The sequence below is a fragment of the Notolabrus celidotus genome, chromosome 18, assembly GCF_009762535.1.
Source record: "Notolabrus celidotus isolate fNotCel1 chromosome 18, fNotCel1.pri, whole genome shotgun sequence".
In the NCBI taxonomy this organism is placed as follows: domain Eukaryota; kingdom Metazoa; phylum Chordata; class Actinopteri; order Labriformes; family Labridae; genus Notolabrus; species Notolabrus celidotus.
Genome location: NC_048289.1, coordinates 26811640 through 26835583, shown reverse-complemented (window position 1 = coordinate 26835583; position 23944 = coordinate 26811640). Strand labels below are relative to the sequence as shown.

General features: G+C 41.0%; 1 protein-coding gene and 1 non-coding gene across 5 annotated transcripts in view; both read left to right on the top strand.

The window, feature by feature from the left end:
- The window catches only part of tanc2b (tetratricopeptide repeat, ankyrin repeat and coiled-coil containing 2b), a 242485-nt gene that overhangs the window by 39181 nt on the left and 179360 nt on the right, over nucleotides 1–23944 (top strand). For 3 of the 4 annotated variants that reach the window (XM_034708630.1, XM_034708626.1, XM_034708629.1), the window contains one exon: nucleotides 784–899. The exons of the other annotated variant lie outside the window; for it this stretch is intronic. The gene's annotated coding sequence lies outside the window, so the exon portion shown is untranslated. The remainder of the gene's footprint in view (nucleotides 1–783; nucleotides 900–23944) is intronic. 4 annotated transcript variants of the gene reach the window in all.
- trnae-cuc lies at nucleotides 23206–23277 on the top strand. Its single transcript has one exon. It is a non-coding gene; the product is annotated as a tRNA-Glu (tRNA).

Sequence of the window (23944 nt, the reverse complement as noted above, 5' to 3'; positions counted from 1 at the left end):
GATGATGGTAACAGTTAGCGCTAGAAAGAGCTACACATCATCTGCATAGAAGCTGCACATTGCTGAATATAAAGGATGTTCTTGCAGGAACACAAAAACAGATTCCCTCTGGAAGCCCCCAAAAATAGACGGATGTGCGACTTCTATTCCAAACTTTACTGTATTAGTTTAATAATAAAACCCAAATAGTTTGACTTTTATCTCATCTTTAAAATCTTCTTTTGTATATGTTTTACTGGTGCTCGGTTGTAATGTCGTATAATTGCCAGAAACACCAAACAAATCCTATTTAAAGAAGTGTTAGAGTATTTTATCCCTCCCTTTTCCCCTTAGTGTAGCATCTACCACATGACTGCCAACATCCACACAGAAATCCAGTCCCCTCTGCCCCCCCAGTCCCCAACTCTCCACCTAATGACATAATGACACATTTGGTCTGAGTGCTTAGGGACTCAGTGGCTCTGCACCATGACTCTGAAAGCAGCACTTTGTGTCAGATCCACCCCCTGAAGTGGGTGACAACCGTCTACTGTCCCAGCCTGCCCTTTCATAACCAGCCCTTGTAGAGACCCCAAACAGCGTTGTTTGCATCACCAGACACTGTTTGTGTTCTCTGCTGGAAAAAGATCATCAACAGAGTGAGCAGTGACAGTCCACTGCATGAACTCTCTACGCCACTGAACCAGATGTCAAATTGCGTCTGCTGTGTGTCAATACGAGGCTCTCTCGCTCTGTTGCTCGCCTTGAGTTAATTTTTTTTTCTCACTGTGGTTGTCTTTGTAGAGATCTGCTGGGTGTCCCCTCTGGAGAGGGATCTGGACTGTGGTTCAGCGCAGCGAAATGTAGCGCCTCACTGCCCTCAAAGCCGGATTTGGAGACCTGCCTGCTCTCTACTCATGGTGAGTCATCTCTCAGGTTTCATGGCACCTCAGCTCGTGTTTGTAGCGGGGACCTGTTTACACTTAGTGCTATATTGTGTTAAGTTAAACTAACAGAACAATTCTAAAGTCTGTGTTGGCGAGTCGACAAAAAATGTGTGTTCATTCAGCTGCGTTTGTTTTCTTCACAGGTGAATGAAAAACCTCTGAAGTAGATGCATGTGTTTTTATGAAGTAATAACTGCAGGACCTGGAACCTAACAGTAATGTAATAGCCAGACTGTCTTAATGATTAGTCTACCTTAAAATAAGTGATCAAGATAAACATATACTGTATGATCCAGGGGCGTGTCCAGACTTCTGTGACCCACTTGACCAAACTTGCAGGGGTTTATTAGGGTTTGTTTACCCCTTTATGTCTTCACAAGTCATATTTACTTTAAGATATATTAACTGTATCTAATGTTTAAGTAACATATGGATATCATGTTTCCTTTTTATACATTTATAACTTTGAAAAGTAACACAACAGCTCGGTAACATTTAAATCTCTTAGCTTCATTCGCTAAGGACCCAAAGATGTTGAAAGTCCAAAATCTCAGTTTCAGTCACTTTAACGCTTGAAAGCAAACTCCTGCACTCTGTCCTGCTGCCAAGAATACATTCAGAGACATTTCTGTACTCAGACATAGATGATAAATGTGTTCTTGACGCTTGGAAAGTGTGCAGGAGTTTGCTTGCAGTTTTTGATGGTCTGATTCCTCTTCAATGCACCTGTCTGTTTTAATACATTCTGTAAAACCTGTCTGTTGTAACACAGTCTGAATGGTTGACTTCAACTAGGGAGGATCATTTCAAGCCAAAATACTCTCAATAGTCACTGAGATGCCATTCACATTTAACAAAAATTCACTCCATCATATAATCATACTTTTTATTATTTGGGTCTTTAAGGTTATTTCTGTCCTCTGACGGGAGCTGCAGAGTCAATGACTCACACAACACTCCACCTTGTGCACTGCAGGTGTCAACACTAGAGTAAACACTCTGTGTGACAACAAGGTGAACAGTCCACTCATATGGCAGGAGTGGTTAAATGCTGCTGTTGAAAGCAATTGACATAATTAAGTGTACATGCCGGTGTTCCTGCGACGCAGCAGCGAGGCGTGCATGTTTACATTTTACAGTCATGTAATCTGTACATGCACAGTCTCTTCATTGTTCTCTGGTTCAGATGCTCACAGCGCTATACCAGCTGTGGCTTACGTTTTCTTCTTCTTTTGTTATTTAAAGCTGCTATTGGTAGTCGTGATCTCAACATCATTTCTGAGAGAGATTTTGAATGTCAACACAACCCCTCCCCTCAACCCTGCCCATAAAAGATCATTGTGCGCGTTCTATGAGGAAGTAGTGGCTTCCCAGCCAATCAGGGCGACGTAATGGGGCCATCACTCGACCAGTCAGGACAGAGGGTTGGAGATTAGCTCTGATTGGTCCGTGATAATGGGAATGAGGGGAATAATAACATTGCTTGATACAAAGGCATTGTAAAATACAGAGATCTTGCCATAATCTCAAATTACTTCACTTACAGATGAGTACCGATGGGTATTATGACCTTTTCTCCAAACCTAGCAGAAAAACAGTAACGTTTTTTACACCATTCCTACCAACAGCAGCTTTAACGTGGTTAGCATTCTTCTCCTTTTGCTATTTGGTCAATTAGCATTTTTCTTTTGTTTTGATGCAGCTAGCAAACAGTTTTGGGATGCGCTTCAGCCCCCCCTTTGGTGGGAGTACTGCAGTGCAACAGGCACTAAAACAAAAGGGGGGAAAATTAATATTTAAGGGGGGAATAATATTTGCATGATGTTATGATTTTTTTTTTATGAATTTATGAATACTTGAAAATTCAAAAAGCATGCCCATCCCTTCTTTGAACAGAAGTCCTGCTTCTGACAAAGCAAAAAGCCAGTTATAGTGTAGGATCTTTGCATCTAGCGTGGCCAATCAGACTTCAAGGGGGCTTATGCCACCCCTTCAGACACAACCCTGGTGCAGTTACCTTTGTGAATTAGTTTTATGCTAGTTGCATGTTAGTTTTAATGAGCTCAATATCTTGGCCTTGAAGTAGTTAAATCACAAACACAACATCTATATGGGTTAATCTTGGAGAATTGACCTGACCGTATCGTGATGCAGCCGTTAGCAAAAGGCAAGAACTGAAGAATAATCTTCCCTTTAATCAAAGGAAACTTAATCACAGGAAATATATTTTTGTCGCCTGCGTCTTCCTTCATGGTTTATTTTTACAATCTGTATTGAGGTGCTGTTTTCTCCTCAAGAAGCTGTCTGTCAGTAGAAGACTTTTTCCAAGAAGTGTCCCGAGTACTGATCGATGCGTCAGCTCGAGGCCATCTGTAATTACTTTGTGACTGGCCAGCCATGAAATTGTTGTTTAGCTCTGAAATAGATCCAAAGTCTTTTGATAAGAAGTTTTTTTAGAGAGATGCTTTCTAGTCCAGCCATAATCAGAATAAAAATGACAGCAGCAGCAGCACCAGGAGTCGGTAAGATAATTGGCTCTGTGAATGAATAAGGTAGGAATTTCAGCAACACATCTGTCGCTGACCTTTGCAACCTCATTACCGAGGTTCAACATTGTCTCCTCTGCACATTATGTGTGCAGTCTGTTTAGTTTTTATAATGTGTGTGATGAAGAACAACCCCTGTCAGCTGTTAAAGGGAGTGTTGAGCTCTGCAGGCTGCAGAGAGGTACACAGAGTGACACTTGCTGGCTCACATGTATGCAGCTGTGGCCTGTACGATGCGGGCCGGCAAATGGAGTGGAAGAGTAGTCCCATTAAACCTCAGCTCCCCTCTGAGGAAGAAGCTAACAGCTCTGAACGCTGGCCTCTCGCTCCCTGGGAGAAAGTGCTGACACAATTTTTTTTGTCTGACTGAAATGCTTTCTGACCGCATGACACTGGCTCTTTTCTTCCTCTGAGATTCCACGGCTGTAAAGCTCTGGCCACACAAAAGAGACACAGTCTGCCAGCGCTGCTTAGTAGGTGGCATAAATTATAGTGATACCATAAACTGGCTCAAAGGTCTACATTACTCACATTTTAGGGGGTGAGGAATGAATCCCTTTGTTTGAGCAGTTAATTGGGTTTATATGCATGAAACTCCATTTTTTATCTCCCGTGTAGGACACAGTCTGGGAACAAATACATGTTTGTCCTGCAAGCCTCTGTGTCAAGCTTGATGTACAGTGTCATACATAAGATATGTTCTTGGACATGTATTCAAAGATGCACGAATCCTCTAAGTCACAAGTGTCCTAGACCAGAGACAAGCTGCCTTGTCCCTTTCGGCGTGCAGCCTGGCATCTGTCGGTTTGTGATTGACAGGGCATGGCTCCTGTTGTGGTCACTGATGCGCAAATGCAGAACCATGACAGTGTCCGCAGGCACATAAAGTGCTGCGTTCAAGTCCTCTGATTGTGCGTGTCATCAAATGTGATGTGCTGTTTACTACTGGGAACTTTTGGTGCTGGTGTGAGGGGTTTGCATTATATTTCCAAAAAGAAGAAGGGTAGTCACTCTCCTCTCTGCAAGCTTCAGGTCCCCATTACAGTGAAGCATTTAAAGGCTCTCACTCTTTCAGACGTACTTTGACCAATCAAACACTCCAGGCTGTAAATCTGTGTTGAGTGCCGGAGGGGACAACGACGAGAATGATCAGTGTTGTCAAGTAGTTGAAGGTGATCTAAAGAAGACGGTTTCTCCCCAGTGGGATGTGTGGGTGGTTTGCTTCAGCCCACAGCTACTGACGGGGGAGCTGTGTCAAATCTGACACGCTGAAACCCACAAACGCCAACACTGACAGCCAGTTGTGTCAGAAACCTATTTACAGGCAAGATAAATTCTGTTTGAAATGTGGGGGAAGCTGTCCTCCCTGCCTTGATCTTGATGCTTTAGTTTTTTAGTCATCTTTGTATGGAGGTATGTAGGCTAGTTTTTCTTTGGGCTCTGTTAGGGCTTGTATTCACAAATCTGAAGATTTAGAGCTGATCAAACAAGAGTTTATTATTCAGAGGAGCTGGAATGTACAAGGAACATGATGCGGGTAGGATGCTTTTTGTTACTTTGTCTTAGATTGATGGATAATGGCTGAGGAATGCTTGAGAACCTTTCTTGCTGCTCTGAATGTCAGAGGGGCGGTTCGGGCATGTGTCATCCATGTACCGGTATGAGACAGACCTTGGCTGGGTACATGTGACACATTCTCTCATCCACAGAGACCTGGGCTCTGTTTCTGGTACTTCTCCCTCTGGGTTAGTCACGCATTCCCTCTAACAATGATGGTACTGGACGACAAAGCTGCTTAGTGATTGCATACATGTCATTACACATGCTACCATCGACTTTATGAAGGATGCCAGTAGGTATACAGTTTACCCATACCATTAAATGTATCCGATTCAGCCAAATATATGATAGTGGATACATTTTATTTGACATTGTTTGCCCGCAGAATCTGTGATCTGTGTGTTAATTAAATTGAGCTCCGTTATGACTGAGTAGTTATTACCTTAATGTTTTATTCAATACATGATCATGTTGATAAAGACAATTCAATGATAAAGCAGAATATGCTGCTTGTGATTGACAAGCTGCAAACGTGGCTACAATGACTGTCTGACAATCAGGATGGAGGCATAGCCATGTTGGAAACCCCTCTTGTTTGTATATTGTCATATTGGATCCAAAATCCCAAGATGGCAACAGCCAAAGAGCCAAACTCATGCCTTCAAATATTTTAGTCCAAGACCAGCATCACAGTGAGTGAGTGACATCCAAGTGGCTATGTCCACTTCTTTAATACAGTGTATGTTAGGTAGCTCAGGATTGAAGACAAGGTTGGAATCCAGGTATGTAAAAGAAGTTTTATGTAACAGCATGTTAAACTGGTGTCCAACTGACCAGCCAATCAACATCCAGTCAACCAACCAACCAACTAGCCAACTAACTCAACAATCATTTGATGAACATGACAACAAAAAAAGACCAACTAACCTACCAACCAACCAACCAACCAACCAATTAATCAACAGAACAACTAACCAACCAACCAACCAACCAACCAACCAACCAATTAATCAACAGACCAACTAACTAACCACCAACCAACTAATCGACCAACCAACTAATCAACCAATTTACCAACAAACGAATTAAAAGACCAACCGACCAATCAACTAATTGATAGACCAACCAACCAACAAATCAACTAATATACCAACCAACCAACCAACCAACCAACAAACCAACAAATCCACTAATATACCAACCAACCAACCAACCAACCAACAAATCCACTAATATACCAACCAACCAACCAACAAATCAACTAATATGCCAACCAACCAACCAACCAACCAACCAACCAACCAACCAACCAACCAACTAACCAACCAACTAATCAACTAATATACCAACCAACCAACCAACCAACCAACCAACCAACCAACCAACAAATCAACTAATATACCAACCAACCAACAACCAACCAACTAATCAACTAATATACCAACCAACCAACCAACAAATCAACTAATATACCAACCAACCAACTAATCAACTAATACACCGACAAACTAATTGATAGACGAACCGACCAATGAACCAACCAACTATTCAACCAACCAACCGACCAACCAACTAATCAACCAACCAATCAGTGAATGGTTCACTAAGTTTCCTGTCTGGTTTAAAATATATTTCTTTACAGTGTCTTTTGGTTTGCATGCCTACAGTTATAAGCCAGTCTGATTGTCATGCTGCTTCTTAAAAAAATGACTGGCTGTGAAGTTGGACACATTGGTCAGGTCTGGACTTAGTGACTTGAGATGGAAGGCAGCTGCATTGGCTTTGTGCAGAGAATTTCTCTTTCATGGGGAAAATTGAAAGTTGTACATGAAAGGGCTTCAAGAGGCCTTTGTGCCCTCTGTTATATGAGGAAGTCTGTGCATGTCTTGTCTGCTGTTAGGCACATATTCCCCCTTCAGCCAGACTGCAAATGATAAGGGCTATGATGGACAGAAGGCTATTGTGTTAAAAGGACAAATAACTTTAGCATATTATTAAAAAGTAACTTTCAAAATCAAGGCAAGTTCATCTACAGGATTCACGTACTCATCTTAATGTTATGTCATCAAGAGTAATGGTGCCTGGGTTCGAGTGTTGTCTGTAATGGCCTGCAAAAGTCCACAATGTACTTGCCAGGCTGGAACACAGGAAATGAAAGGCCCAGAAATCAGTTAGTGCTAATGTATGGTTTGAGAAATATCACAGCGTGAACAGCATGAGAAGCAGATCTGCATTGTAGTCCACACTGAGCTGTACCACAATAAAATTCACAGTTATTTCCTGTTTCACTGCATGCATCACAATCATTGTGGGGGAAGATACAACCCAGCAAAACTGTTGTGAATTAATTTTCAGTCCTTCAACATTAAGCCTTATTTTCAACAATTTCTCTCTAACACCCGTCGGATTATGTAAAGGTCGGCTGTTTCGGCCTAAAGTAGAAATCATTATCAGTCAGTCTCTGGCCTAAATTCACCCAACATTGGACAAAGTGCAGTGTGACCATTAACAGATAGTAAATTGACTTTTATAAGTGGGACCCTACACTCCAACAACTCCATGATCACCAGAAGTATATCAAACTATAAAAACATTTCATCTGTAGCCTCATTCTGCCAAGTCAATCACTGTTTCTTCATCTCAATCACATTATTTAGCATAATTAACGTGTGCACAGGACTATAAATAAACTGCAGGCGCAGAGGTAAACAGAGACATCAAGCTATCATCTGTGCTTTTGAAGGAATTTTTTAAAGTGACGCTCCTTTGGGACCGTGTTTGCACAGGTTTGTTCAAAATCAACTCCTCCCCTCTCATCTCTGCCAGCCGTCATCGACAGCTGGGCCCTGCGAACAGCTGCCTCCCCTCCCCCAGAATCTAATACATTAAAAAACAAAGAGGTGCCAGCCGCCTGTTTTGTTGGAGACAAATTATTTTGTAAAGCCGTGGTAACTGTGTGGGTGGTCCGTGTTAGGCAGGTTGAAAACTTCAGCTCACTATTTCCTTGATTGATTAATCTGACATTTATTCTCTTGATTAGTTGTTTTTCTGTTTAGTTGTTGAATGTTGGAAAAACAGAGGTAATGCCATGTAAAAGTCACACAGCACAAGATGAAGGATTTAAATAGTTATTTAATTATAGTCCACAAAATATAAGATATACAGATCTAAACTATAGATACAGAGAGAAAATGATCATTTAACCCACCTGTTATGTTCATTTCTTTAGGGACAACAATAATGTTCCTTGGTCAATTTGACCCGGGGCATATTTAATGATTCAAAAGTGTCAGAACCCAAAAAATCCCAATACACATTTTTTAAAATCTCATTATTAATTACTAACCATTTAAATCAATATTTAGTGCATTGGTGTTCTTTAATTCTCACAGATCTTAGTTCAATGAGGATAATTCACTCGTTTTGAATGAAAATTCATGTTAAAACTTTTTTATGTACATTGGAAAGTGATTGTGGTGAACTGTGTCACACCGCTGCAAAGAAACATTTAGTATTTAACAATGCTGACCCCTTTTAGCCTCCACTTTGACTGCAGGGTCAAATTAACCCCACAAACAGTATCTATGTAATATAAGCATGTAGGGAGGTTGCAAATATGTGAAATGAACCATTTTCATTTTCTATTTTTTTTAAGCTACATAAGCCAAGCAGAAGAAGTTTCACAGCGAAAAAAATACTTTTATTTATTTATTTATTTTTTAAAATCTTTTTATGAGGGACACAATCAGAGCAAAATACAGTGATGTCAATTCAAAATGTACAATGCCCATATTATTTCTTATTTCTTTTTTTCCCCTAACAAAACAATGAACATTGTCTCTGCATTCAAAGAAAATTTTAATAAATCAATTTCCCTCTTTAAAAAAATCAGATACATTGATTTAAATAGAGTAGTGAAAAAATACTTGTAACAATTTTTTTTTTTTTAGATTTTTGAACTTTAAAATGGGTCAATTTGACCTGTAACATAACAGGAGGGTTAAAAAGATTGGCAGTTTTAGAAAGTTGCTTGAAAACTCACTAGGAATGTAGCAATACCCAGCAATACTAAAACACATAAGGGCCAATAATACACTCTTTTCACATTATTATGACTCTTGCATCAGTAGCCAGACAGACATGTTGGAAGCAAGAGAAGATTTCAGGGTTGAGAATCCATCGTTATTTATTAAATAGAGCTTGTAGAAGGTACATGATTACAGACATGACAAAAGTAGTCTGCAAACAATCTAAGAGAGTGATGAATTCAACAAATAGCAGAATGCTCATAAAACTGTGCCATATTAAGAACCTCAAGACTGAATAACTGTAGATTTTTCTGAAATAAAGAGTGACCGTTGTTTTGAGACGCGCTCGTGTGGTTAGTAGGTCAGAAATGGATTTCAGCTCCAGACATTAAGAGACATACAGACTTCAGTAATTTACACTTCACCAAAGCTTCTCACCTCAGTGACACACATGACTTCTGAAACCACCCACGCACACAGCAGATAAACGTGGTGGCTGCTGCCAATTACTTTGTCGACGGAGTGCCTGGTAGGGGTCCATTAGGTGGGCGATCTCTCCTAGTTCAGTTCAGTAACGAAACCAAACCAGGAGTCGACGATGACAGAACTTCATCTTTGATCACGTTTCGGCGTGTTTGGGTGAGACACTTTGTATTCTGATTCGTAGTAGACCGGTTACCAACCATGATTGGTGTGTTGTGTGAAGGGGAATGTAGAAGAATGATGTCAGTCTGTGCTCGTTATCTGACATTTATCCATGATTTGAGTTTAAAAAGCTCCTGCTGCTAAGTACGGTCAAAACAGATGGAGATGGAAATTGTATATCACTGTAGTTGACCTACAGATTAAACTCTGGCCTAAAACCAGCAGCGTCTTTGCTCTAAGTTATTAAATATGCATGCTTGGGGTTTACCCAAACTGGTGGCTTTTGGTTATTTCTTTTTAATTCCATGCTTTCCCCCAATCCCTCCCTAAGGCCCTGCTGTTTTTGCACTATTTACACTCAGTGAGGTTAGTGTGTAAGGCTGACACATTCCTTCTCAAGAGGGCAATAGCACATAGCCATTTTCTTTTGCTGATGTTGGCAAGGCCTGGCTCAGCCTGCTAATGTGCATGCCGTGAAGCCTGACAAAAGGCGGGGTCATCTGACGGCTGTGACCTTCTGTGAAGGCGAAGGACTGGAGGTGATCCTGCATGTTTGCATCTACATAATATCTCAGCACCCTGGGCTGAAGAGCTAGCCTGTGTTGTCTACTTCATCATCTCCTATCTGATTTGCAGGTTCCACGTTCACACACACACACACACACACACACGCAGACACGTGTCCTGTTGAAGATGCAAAGTGACTGCTGACATTATCAGTGCAGAGAGGATTGTCTTTGTTGAGGTGAATTAGCAGGGACTAGACGGGGTGAAGATGCCCTTTGTTGTACGTATAGCTCATTAATTTTCTCAACAGAGCTTCATCAGCCCAACACTCTGGATTAGTCATAATAACACAGGACAAATAATTGCGTTGTGGCTTGAAAACAATCAAAGTCGTTTAATGAAATGACTTATGATAAGTATCTTTCAATTAAAAGCCAAGAAAACGCATTACAGCTGAAGTGAAAACAGAGCGCGTGATCGGCAACGTTTGTATTAAAGAGCGACGATCGTCTTCAGATGATCACAATGCTTTCTCTCCACATTTCTTAAAAGTAATAGTGCTACTTAGACTTATTCCAATACGGATACCAGTTTCAGGAAGGCCTCTGACTCTGGATACAGTGCCAATAATAATGGTAAAAGTATGTGTTCCTGATATTTGTAGGAACAGCAAAGTAAAGATAATAGACTGATCCTAATATGTAAAACCTCCAAAGTCATGTTAGCTTGTTTAACTGGAAGCAGCTCTGACACAGTAGCCGACATAGCAAGCTATACTTTATCACAGAAGTATAACTGTAGATCCTTCTTTAGAGCAACAAAGGAGAAACACACCCTGGTTAAATATCTTGTAAGGACAGTAAACAGCAGCAATGTCATGCTAGCAGAAAATGCAACAGTAGGCCACATTTCACTCTTGCGAACAGTGTCACATCACAGAACAGTGGTTCACCAACATTTAGGCACCACAACATTTTCTCCGGGTCCATCATTCTGTCTCTAATGTCAAAAATTCATCACCAACCAAAAGACTGTCACCAAGACATTCTGTTTCCTTGCGTTGCCTTTGTTTAAGGGATGTTCTGCACAATTCATGCAACACTTCTAAACCAGAGTCTGGGAGTAAGCAATGTCAAATTAGTTTGCAGAGTGTGGCTTAAGGCAGTAGAGCTAGCATGATCAGCCCTTGGTCTGCCTTGTAGGTTAACGTCGACATACCTGTGTTGGTTACGTATTACTCCAACGGCCAAGCTGATACCGAAACTGCTTCTTTAGCATCCATTTATGATTTAAAAATTTAAGAAGTGGTTCATATGGAATTTAATAATTTTTTACAGCACCTAAAAACTGAAAAATACTGCCCACATCATAGACGGAAAAAAGAAGCAGAACATTTGCACTGTGCATTGAGGGAAACACTACGCGAGGGAGACTGGTCCGCTGCATACTGAGACATTTTCCCCAATCAGTACACCATCCAGGTAGTTGTGGCGTACTGCAAAATTTGCTCTTGTTCACATACTACATACTGAATTTTGACTAAATCAGTACATACTGCTAGTATAGTAGGAGTTTTCGAAAACAGCCACAGTCTACATACAACTTATCACCATTTTCTAGATCAAACCATAACGCGCTACGAGATGCTGTCATCTGTGCTTGTTTACATCCAGGTAGTAGAGTGTTATAACCTTGCTGCAGTAGTCATTAACCTAAGCTGCAGCCCCATCTAGTGGCAGGCGGCTGCACTACATCTTAGACACAACATATGACCAGCAGTTTGAGCCCACAATAATAGAAATGTTTTAGCGAGGGCAACGATGTAGAACCGTTTAGTCAACTTAATGTGCACATCTCTACTTTGTATACACCTTAGCTCAGGGGTTCCCAAAGTGTGGGTCGCAAGACACACATGGGGGGTCGTGAGATGTCTTCCAGAATTTTTTTTTTTTAGTTTATCTCAAAATAGTACCCATTATGATAAAAAATATCGACAAAAATAGTAGCTACCCTTGAAATAAAACCTTGAAAATAGAAAATGTAATGAGTTTTCTGCCTTTCTTTTTGGCAAATGACTCCTAAGTTTAGGGTTAGTGAACAGTTCATTATCAAAAGCATCAGTAGCAGCAGATTTATTCACAAAGCCACAGGAAACACAGACACACTCTCATATAGGTAGGCTCATTTTCTGCAGACCAGCTAAATGAAGCCACATTAAATCACTTTGAGGGACAGTGGGGGTCACAAGTCTTTGGCATTTATATTTTGGGGGTCACGGGCTGAAAAGTTTGGGAACCCCTGCCTTAGCTAGCAGCTTGAGAGGTGAGAACAAAGTTAATGTTGAGGCTTGATGTCTTGAGAGCTTATTATTAGCTGCACTCTGATATAGAGTTTTATCGTTTTTATTTGGGCGCTGCTGAGATGCTGCTGATGAGACTCTCTGTGGACGATGCTGCGTGTACGACCGTCCAAAATAGGAACACTTCAAATCCCAAAATCTAGTCGTATAACGTTCATATCAAGTTTTATACAGCTGTTCTTTCTAAGCTGTGTAGCAGTATCATGCCTGCACTCTATATTAGCAGATTAGCACACCAGGTATCAGACTCTTTGATAGGAAGGTAAAAATATTGTCTGAACTTCCATTTGTGAGCGTGGCAGCACTCCGCTCCATCTCTCTCTCTTCGCTCTGAGCTGCGTGATTGACGCGTGGTGCGATGGCGACTGGAGTCTAAGAGACATTTATTGGTGGTCATCAAATTGCCATCAGAGGTCAGCAGCCAGCTAACACGCTAATTGGCTCTGTGTTAACCGCGGTCTCGTCTGCGCTTTCAATCAAATGTCAGTCCGGCCTGACAGCAATCTGGCGGAGGGCTGAACTGGAAGAAGAAGTAATTTAAGATGTTTTCTTTCGCGCCCACGCTCCCTTCCATCCTTTTATACCGTCTCCTCTGATCCAGATTCACAGTCACAAATAGAAACCCTGAAGGTATCATTGCCCTTGTGAGGCTCACTAATGTGTTATTTTCTTTGTGGTATTGTATCATTGGCTCGGGTATTAATAGCAAGTCTGGATGGAAAAAAGAGAAGTGCATTTACAAAGCCTGATATGGTGTCAGAAAACATGAATTTGAAGCACACAACCCAGATTCTTTTTTTTATTTCTGCTTGTAAGAACAATCACATTAAAGTAGTACAGTTAATTCCTGGAGCCCGTCAGCACCTCTGTTATATTAAGTCATTTTCAGCCTAAAGGCATACGCATCTCCTGGAGAAAGTCTCTGTGGAGGAGATGAAAGGAACTTAGAGAGGTGCTGCTTATTCACGGTGGACAATGAAGTTCCTCACGGACTGTACGTGAACATAATGGGCGGCGCACGTGGTGGTACAGGACTGGAACAATGCATAATTCAACAGGAAACAGATTAATCTTCTATCTCAGCTGCATGCCTATGCTTCAATGAAACCATATTTATATCCAGGCTTTTGTAATTCACAGACTTATTTCCCCAGACGTGAAGAAAAACCAAGGCAGCCGTCAACAATCACTTTTGACAATTGGGCCTGTTTCCTTCGTCTTATTTATGAGCAGGTAGGCATAGCTGAGGGTGGAAACTCATTTGGTCAGCACCAAATGTCATTATCGGCTCCCCTTAAGACCCACCTATGTTACTCCATCTCTTTCCTTCGCTTGTTTGAAAGGAAAAAAATACCCTATTGATCTGTTCTGTTCTTGTCCTGTGGTTTTGAAACCATACCCACCCTCTATGTCTGATGACTCCCTGCCTATACCTTTGGGGGATGTGCTCGGTGTGTGGACTCCTTGTGGGTTTTCTTGACGTCACCAGTACTATCTGCAGATGTCAGAAAATAGAAAGCAACAACACATAACCTTTCTGAGAGGGAATATGACCCTTATCGTTGTGTTTCTTTTACCTTTACCTGACTGACATTCAGGAGATTTCTATTAGCGTTGATGGAAAATGTTATCCTCTGACAAAGAGGGACAAGGTTGTTGCATCAGTTCTGTATCCCTAAGGGAACAAACTTCTGTCCCATAATCTGTCCCTGGGCTTTCTGCATCGATATAGTTCTCTCACCCCCCCCCCCCCCCCCCCCCCCCCTTTCATTGAATAGAATAATGACATGCCTGTGTTCAATACTTGATTGTGACAATGCTCCATAGCTACAGTCTGCTACTTCTCGATAGTAGACTACTGCTTTGAAGAACAGGCCGTTGCTTGGGATACAGCTTTAATTGTACCAACGTCTGATAAATGTCACGCTGGTTGGGAGAAAGAAAAAAAGAAAAGGCTGGAGAGGTGAAAGACATAAAAAAGATGGAGAGAAATGTACGAAATTGAAGATTGCACACGAGACAAACATTAAACGGAGTGCGGTATGGGATACAGCAGATTTTAAAGCTCCAGAGAGGAGATTTCAGCTGGTTTTGAAAAGACTGAAACTAATACTGACGTCTCTTTATGCCCTGAAAAAGCAAACAAGTACATTGATAAGAAGAGTGACTATTTCTATATAGTTATTTATAATCTCTGAAACCTCTGACAGACCAAGTGAACTGCAAACTGCTGATACAACCTTTTATCACACGTTCCAGAGCAAAGTATCTGGATGAGTGAGACATTTGATTGTTAAAAGAGAGCAGGATGAGATTTTTCATCTGGTGACACTTCTAGCGTGTTTGTGACAAATTCAGTCAACCTGTCTTTGTCCACAGGGGGCGCCAAAATCAACACTCAACTCAACTCAACTTTATTTATATAGCACCTTTCAAACATTCAAACATTTAGCCCAAAGTGCTTCACAAAATAACAGAGACACAAAAAAGGCATGATTATAAATAAAATATTTAAAATAAAGTAAAATCAATACAGTAAAATTTATAAAATAAGTAAAAACATCAGATACATACAATAAATAAATAGATAAATAAGTAAATAATATAAATATATGTTAACAATTAGAATAATAATGCAGTCCAGGGCTAAAAATAAATTACTCCAAATTAAAAGCTAGATTAAAAAGGTAAGTCTTAAGTTTACTTTTAAAAACACCCAGAACCACAAACACAAACCAAAAGTTCCTCACAGGAGCTTTAGTGCTTTGTGCAAGGGTCGTTCTCACCCTGATGTGGTTCCAATCCGCTATAGCAACCCGCTCACTATACATTACGCCTGAAAGAATTTGTCACAGCTTTAAGTTGCTCCAAGCTTTTGTAGTTCCAATGCATGAATGATGTTACAAGCAGGAATGAAGCAACTGTCGGCATTGAACAGAAAGCACTTTTAGTTTTTATTTCAAGGTTTTATAGAAATGTGTTATATGGTCATTCTTTTCTGGTGACGGGTCAAATGGGGTTCAGCTGAAAGACCACCAACAGCAACCTGGACTTCTTGCTTTCCTTTACAACCTTACTTATATCCACTTTTTTACCCAAACAAAGTACAACATCTTATCTAAGTAGAAACTGTCAGTGCCAAAATATTCAAACACTGAAATAGTGCCAGAGAGGAAATGGTGTGTTAACAGTCGCTATGTTGTGGGTCTATTTTAGTGTCCTTTACCCCTACCTCCGGGAAATGACCCCACTGAATGAAGTGAATCAGTACTTTGATGTTTACACAGTTTGATCAAATCACCTCACAAGATCATCAAACCATTCATTTCCCTGTTAGTAGAAGTTCAAACCAAACGGCAGCCTTTCGGATTTTCTGATAGAAGTCTAAAAATGTAATGAACATTATTGAATTCTTTTCCATCCTAGCACTTTGTCTTTCTGTGTTGTTGTTGTTGTGGGAACAACTGCAGGCAGTCACTGATTGGCGAGTCGCTTTGCTGCAGTGCAACATAAGAAAAAATATGACACTTCTACCTCCAAGCCTGAAGCAGCAATGCAAGTGGAAGGAGCTGAGCTTTGCAGTCATGGTTGAAACTTTGATTTGCAGCCTGCAATTCATTGGTAGTGTAAATGTCTGTATGAAGGGTTGGATGTTATTCCATGCAGCTGCACTCTTTGCTCTCATGCACTTGGTTTGAATTCTTTTCAGATGAAGACTTTTGTTACTCTGCTATATCATGCAGGAAACCAACCCCGGATTGCCCCTGTGGCCTTTCTCCACTTAGAAGCATGCTAAGCCCATGAAGCACTCAGCTGCACTTGATACACAACAGCCCCAGGCAAGGAAGTCCAGCGCTCTATCAGGCTCTGCTGCTCAGAGATACAAAGTTACTACAAGCACTCAACAGGCCCGAGGCTCAGTGTCATGTGGTCAAGCATTTTAAGAAAATGAATTTAACTGGGACACTCACGGAGTTGAAATGAGAACGAGTGGGAGCTTGTGCTAGTTGGTTGTTTAGTGCTTTCCTTGAAGTGGCCAAATCAGCCCATTTGGGTATCATCTGAGGGCTGCTTATGTCGAGCAGACAGAAGTGACAGCGCAGAGGGAGGGAGGGAGAGGCAGCTACGATTATGTGTGAAACCAGCTTCAGGCTGGCACTGGATCTATGTGGCAGCTGAGCCAGGACGAGATGTGTGGGGACGTTATGAGAACTTGTCACAGCCATTTTATGCTCAAATTTAGAGGGCCTGTTAGGAGAAGGATTTGCACCTCTTTGACTTTCTGTCCCGTCTTTCACGACGTTAAATCACACTGTATGCACTTAAGATTATTGGACAATGATCCACAGAGTGATGTTGTACAGGGTTCTTCATTTAAATATAGAAATCACTGACAGTGTCCTCATTTTGGAGCCGTTAATTCCCATGTACTGCAGTTTTAATCAATTTGCAGTTTGATTAAATGTCTTAGTTTAGAATTAGATAACCAAAATTGAACGTTGTCTTGATGACTCAGTATTAAAAAAAGGTCCAGCTCTTGATTCTATAATTAAATTTTTCTTAGTTGATCATATTACTAAGAAATATTCAGCTTATTTTACTCAAACCAAGGACATAAGTCATAGGACCCCATGAAGATCTAGGGTTGTTGGGTAGATGCTAATCTCTGTTTACAGATTTAGCATTAAAAATACAGAATCTAGGACTGGGTTTCAGTTCCAGAAGTGCTCTGATTTTCATTCTCAGTAAAAGTAGTGTCATCCTCTATTATATCGGCAGGATTTGGATTCATGCAGGAAAACAATCTGTGTGGAGCACAAATGTGGCAAAAGGAAGTAAGATAAGATAAGATAAGATATAACTTTATTGATCCCCCAGGGGGAAATTCAGTTGTTACAGCAACCCAACAATCAAGAAGAAGTTTCAATAAGTAAAATGAAATTAAATTAAATTAAATAAAATTAAATAGAAATAGATAAATGAAGATACAATTTAGATATATACAATGTTACAAATGGAATATAGATTAAATAGCAGTAATTACAGGCAGTATTAATATGATTCAGTAGTGACAGGTTGACACGGTGTGATTATGGTTGGTAATGACAGATTAAGCAATACATAAAAATAAATATGGGTATGTAATATGAGTTGTAGTAACCAATAATAATGTAATATAACAGAATATAATATGGCAAATATAATAATATAATATAATATAATATAATATATTATGCATTATAATGCCAGCAGCAGTCAAGAAAGTCAGTTCGGGATGAGATGATGAAGTAATGCAATCCTGTAACCCATCAGATGATGTAGCTTAAACAATCAAAAGCCGTCACCCTTGCTTGTCGGCACCAGAATTACTAGTTAGATACTTTTATTATTGTATGTCTGAAATGTTGGTCGTATTGTGTCTAAGTTGTAGTGCAGCCAACCGCCACTAGCCGGGGCTGTAGCTCCAGTTGATGACAACTGCTTCATCGCTCTACTACCCAAATGTAAACAAACACAGATGACTGATGGCATCTCGTAGCGTAGTGTGGTTTGCTAGTGTTTGATCTAGAAAATGGAGATGACATTGTATGTAGAAGTGTTAAATTAATCGTGTGGATCATCTCTAAAACAAAGGCAAAACTGCCATAATGCTCTACTACCCGGATGTAAACACTAACAGTACCTTGTAGTGTGGTGCAGTTTGGCAGTATTGGAGATGAAGTTGTATGCAGGCTGTGTCTGATTAAACTGGCATATAAGCACTCCTGAGCAATGGGTTTAAAGCACAGGCATGTGGATGTTAACCTGCAAGGTGCACTGAAAGCTGGTGGTGCTAGCTCTACTAGTGTTAGCCACACTCGACAAACCACTTTGACTTTGTTTACCTGCAGACTCTGATGCCGTGTTTTGTATTTTGTTTGTTTTCTGAGTGTTTTCTTACCCTTAGACAAGTCAAAATTTAAATTTGTTTAAACCACAAGGAAATTAGTCAAGTCAGACCATCCCTAGTACAGCTTACATTCCCCTCCTAGAAGTTTTCAAGGAGTCAACATCAACTCCATTTTTGCTTCTCATGTGGCTGATCAAACTGTGTGCAAAGGCAACACGTGAAAATTCATCCCTAAGTGCTGACTACACCTGTCCCCATAAAATTGTCCATCACTCTCAGAGGCGTGTATCGTCATCAGACGAGAGCGGATGGCTTTCTCAGATCGGGCAGATGCTTACTTGGCTCTCTTGGTATTTCAATCTCTGTGCTGCTTTATTTAACACCTAATTGATGTTACACAGCACGACAAGAGGGAGCCTCACACGCTACCTTTTTTCATGTCCCACTACCCTCTGTGCATGCACCTGAACAAACTGGTATGGGACCGTTTTCCCTTGTGGTGAGGATCTTATCCCCAGCAGATTTTCCACTAATTGACACGGCGAATTAGCTGTTTCTTTGAACAGACACAATACAGAGATGCAGCTATAAATCATACACAAGACTCCTGCAGTGGTAGATGGGGATTTTTACCTTGGGCCACTCATGCCCTGTAGATCAATGTTGGCTGTTAATCAGTGTCAAATTAAGCTTAATTAGACTCACTGTGGGTCTTGCTGTGTTTTAGGCGTATAAAACGCTGTAGAACAAAACTGTCAGAGGTGAGTTATTATTTTTATGGCATTTTAGTTCAACTTTTAGAACCCCATTTGCATTAGACTCGTTAAAAAATAATGTATCTACCCCCAGTCGTTTCATATATCTGAATCCAGAGAATCACATCCTGCACTGCATCTTTTAAACACCACTTACAGAACAAAAGAATGTCCTTAAGTGAAGTAAAGGAGATAACAGGATGCTTCCGCCTTTTTATTTCTTAGGTTTAAGTTCAGCCTCTGTCTGATCCAATGCACAGGCTGAATCTAAACGCCTCAATTCCAATGCAAATGTGCGCTCCTGCCAACGCTGATTACCTGCCGTTAGTGGCCTTCTGCAGAGTGACCTTCCCTCCTCGTGTCACGACTCTATCTGCCCCTCTACGCTGCCTGTCAAACATCAAACCAGTCTTCCTCCTGAAACTGCGGTCTATTTGTGTGAACAGGATCAGGACGCCTCGGGCATACAAATGGGAGCCTCCAAATGGGTTTATGCAAAACAAAATATCCTGACTAGATGATGGGCATGTCGGTGTCATATGTCAGCGGCAGAGATGAAAAGCTATTATTTGGATTAGGTTTTAGATTTATCATGTCATTTCATTCACAACTGCTCAGTGCATCAATGCAGATGGTGCGGCAGCACTTCCAAATGGCCAGTAGGTGTAGCAGTGAGGTCTCTGAATGGAGAGGCAGGATGAGGGAGGGAAGTGGAGGGACGAAGGGAAAGCAGCAGTCAGTGGATTAATTGAACTGTCTCATTTAGCCATCCTTCTCTCTGGGCCAATGTAATATTTAACACAGGGTTTGACCTTCTTCATCATCATCATCGAGCTTCAATTTAAGAATGAACAGACGCTTAAAAAACAGTCAAATGAGAGGCAGAGAACTGAGGGCAGTGAGAGAGAATCACTCCTATTTATTCTGGGATTCTTCTGGAATTAAAAATGGCTAAATAACTCGTTTAGAGAAAGTCCAGAAAGTCTTTCCTTAAAAATGAAGATGGACTTTTATTTTCAGGGATTTTGCTTTGGCTTGTACCAAGTTCAAACCTGGGCTGATAACTAGAGTGGTTCCAGTTCACCTCCTTGAGCGAAGCACTGAACCCCCGATTGCTTTGGGCACCGTTTCACATGCAGCCCCCTCACTCTGACATCCCTACATTAATGCATGTCCATACGGTCCTGTTTGGTCATGTGTGTGTGTGGTTTGGCGTGTTTGTGGTTCCTAATCTTTTTCTACAGGGCCTCCCTTTGGTTGATGAAAACATTCCCAAGCCTCACTATCCCTTAGCATACACTTTGACACATAAACATACATCCATATACACTAAAACACACCATCAGACATTTCTTTCTAAAATATATCTTCTATATTTAGAATTCATTTGAACTGTTGTGTGCAAAAATCCAGAATGCAACTTCAGTGTCTGACATCAAACTAAAAATGGAACGTATGCAGCCTCTCATACTAAAGAGGGAATTAAAAGTGACACTCGTGTGGGTGTCTGAACATTGGTCAAGTTGAAGCTGAGGGTGAGATATGACTTAAATAGCATAAAATCAAGAATATGAGTTGCTGTCTGTTTTTGGCTCCAAGAGGAAAAAAGGTTTCAGACTTCCTTTGCACTCCACAATGTGCAGTTTCAATGCAGATGTGTAGCTCTTCCTATCACCGTCTGTTATCGCCACCATGCCAGCTACTCGTATGGTGGTTACTCTCAGCCTATGGCAGGTTTATGTACTCAATGGGATACCACTGTTTTCTTTGAATGCATGATAATGACCTAAACAAGGAAAAGCATGAAAAAGTGGCAACACAGGGCTGGTCCAGCTTGCTGTGTATCCAGCATGCTTCGTACAGAAGCGATGACTTGCTCCTTTTGGGTAAAATACCTGGAAATCATTTTGAAAAAAGGTATTAATAGTATGTTTTAGAGGGGCTGGTGGCCTAGCAGTCTAAGCGCCCCACATACAGAAGTTGTTGTCCTTGTCGCAGAGGTCGCAGGTTCGACTCTTGGCCGCAACCATTTCCTGCAAGTCTTCCCCCACTCTCTACTCCCTATGTTTCCTGTCTCTATTCAGCTGTCCTATCAAATAAAGGCTAAAATGTTCAAAATATAACTTAAAAAAACAAAAACAAGGCTGTTTTTTAACATTGAAATTTATAGGAATTTCTTGTTTTGGTCTCAATAGTTAAATCTTTGTGACGTCCATTGTCAGACTTTTGTTTAACCGGAAGTCCTTTCACAATAGTTGGCCATGCTTTGCTGGCGGACTCTGGGCATTGTTGTTATCTGGTCTTCCTCCCAACCCGTCAGAACTTCAGGCCCCCCAGTTTGGGAATCACTTATGTAGCAGTCTGTGTTATAGTTCACTGTAGCATCTAAATAAGAAACTGGGAGCATTAATGAAGCCCAGTCACAACATATTGATTCAAGAGTTTGTATGTCATGTCTGAAGATGATCTCTGCTTCTCATTAATCACAGACAAAACACTGAAGTCTGTGGCATCTTCCATTAAAGGGAATACAAAGAAGACATGCAACTGAACTTTAAAAATGGTGGCCATGCAGCTCCGTGAGAGTCAATAGTTTTTTGGTTCATCTGGTTGATTTATTTCCCTTCCTCGACCTGGCTACTTGAATTTTCTACACCAGTCTACATGGCTCCAGTAATTCATCCCATTATTTGGTCCTGCCGAGACATCCACTAAAACAAACGGGGGGAAATAAAAAGCAATGAATTATGTCCCCCTCCATCTGGCTCTCTTGACTCTGATAAAGACTGACACGCTATTTCAGTGGCTTCCTTTGAGTAGATTTGAACAAGGGGGTGAGAGAGGGCTGATCTGGTTTAAACTGGGCACAGCTTTGGTAATGAAAGTGTGTGCCAGTTGGCCTGAGTGGGAGGACTTCTGTTTCCCCACAGGGAGATGATACAACCAAAGCAGATAATAATTCACTTGGCTTTATGTAGGCTGTGACCGTGTGCTGGAGAAGAAACTTTGCCCTGAGCAGTATGGACTTTCATACAAGGCCAGAGAGGAGGACATACCTGCCCCAACGTATCGGCCCCAGCTCCGTAAAATTACTCTTAAAAGGTCACATCGGCAGTATTAGCCATGCTTACAGCAAAGAGAGGGAAACATTATACCTGAACTTGTCACGTTTAGGTGCTCGTGTGAACCTGAAACTTGTGCCAAATGTTGTCTTTGCTCTTTAGCGTTGAACCCTCAAGGCTTGAGGTGGCAGATGGCAGATGGTGCGCCGCCGCCGACATCAGGTCTGGATTTCGGCTCATGTGTCAATAGAGCGTAGAGGGGAAGCCGGGTTCCAGTTTGTGGCAGTAAACACAATCCAAGCAGTTATCACCACAATGAAGTTACAGAACAAAGGAAGTATTTCAGGAGGCTTCAGAGGTAAAGTCCGGCCCGTTCTCTGAGTCAGAGGCTGTTAAGATTAGGGAGGTATAAACATCTCCTGGTAAGAGAAAGTGTGTGATGTTTGTAGAAGTCACCTTAAAGGCACTGTGAGGAGTTCTCATGTTGTGTTGATTCTGGTGACCCGTTCGGAAGAGATATGTTGTTTTCTCTGAGATGAAGACTGCATTTCCCATGAGCACTATCACCAAGTGTCATAAAGATAGATAGATAGATAGATAGATAGATAGATAGATAGATAGATAGATAGATAGATAGATAGATAGATAGATAGATAGATAGACTTTATTTCAGACCCATGGGTCTGTATTAGCACAAGAGTAATATATAGGACTAAAAATAAGTAAAATACATGTCCAGCAAGAAATAAAAAGATCATATGACAACAGTTCACACATTAATTTTGATTAGAGCATAAAAAGGCATTTGTTTCAATGTTTCTAAAAGCCAGAAAAATACCTTGTGTCACTTAATGTGGGCTGAGTGAGCTCCCTTAAATTTTCATTTTCTGAATCATCTAAGCGAAACAAAAATGTATACATCAAATTTCCCCGATGGTCTAGTGGCTAGGATTCGGCGCTCTCACTGCCGCGGCCCGGGTTCGATTCCCGGTCAGGTAATGTGCTTTGGGGCGGCAGCAGCTCAGTCCATAGGGATTTGACTTGGAAACCGAAGGGTTGCCACTTCAAGTCCCAGTATGGACGAAGTTTGGCAAGTGGACTGGTGGCTGGAGAGGTGCTGGTTCACTTACCCGGACACTGCCGAGGTGCCCTTGAGCAAGGCAAGGGTGCATTGGTTGATGGCAATATCCTCACTCTGACATCTCTCCCTAAGTGCATGTCCACTGCTTGTGTGTGCATTGTATGTATATACAAAAAAAAAAAAACTGTGCGTGTAGCATGGCTGAAAAATAACACGAGTGAAAAAATTGAATTTCCCCCTGGGGATTAATAAAGTACGTTCTTCTTCTTCTTCTTAAATTTCTCAGTACAGCATGAAATATAGGGACATTGTTGGATACAAACATACAACTTGCACTGGTCCATCTGGTAGTTTAAGGAAAATTCGATATGTGACATTATATGCTACCTGAAGCTTTTTCATTTTAGCTCTACTGTAACTGCACCAAAAATGGGCAGTATAAAGAAGTGTTGTGGAAGCAAATGAATGAATAAGGATCGTCTTTTTAATTTTACTTTCCTTCATTAAGACATTGTTTATCAGGATGCGGCTAATGATTAACTGTAACGTAACAACGACTTAAGATATCTTACAAAAGGTGAGCAG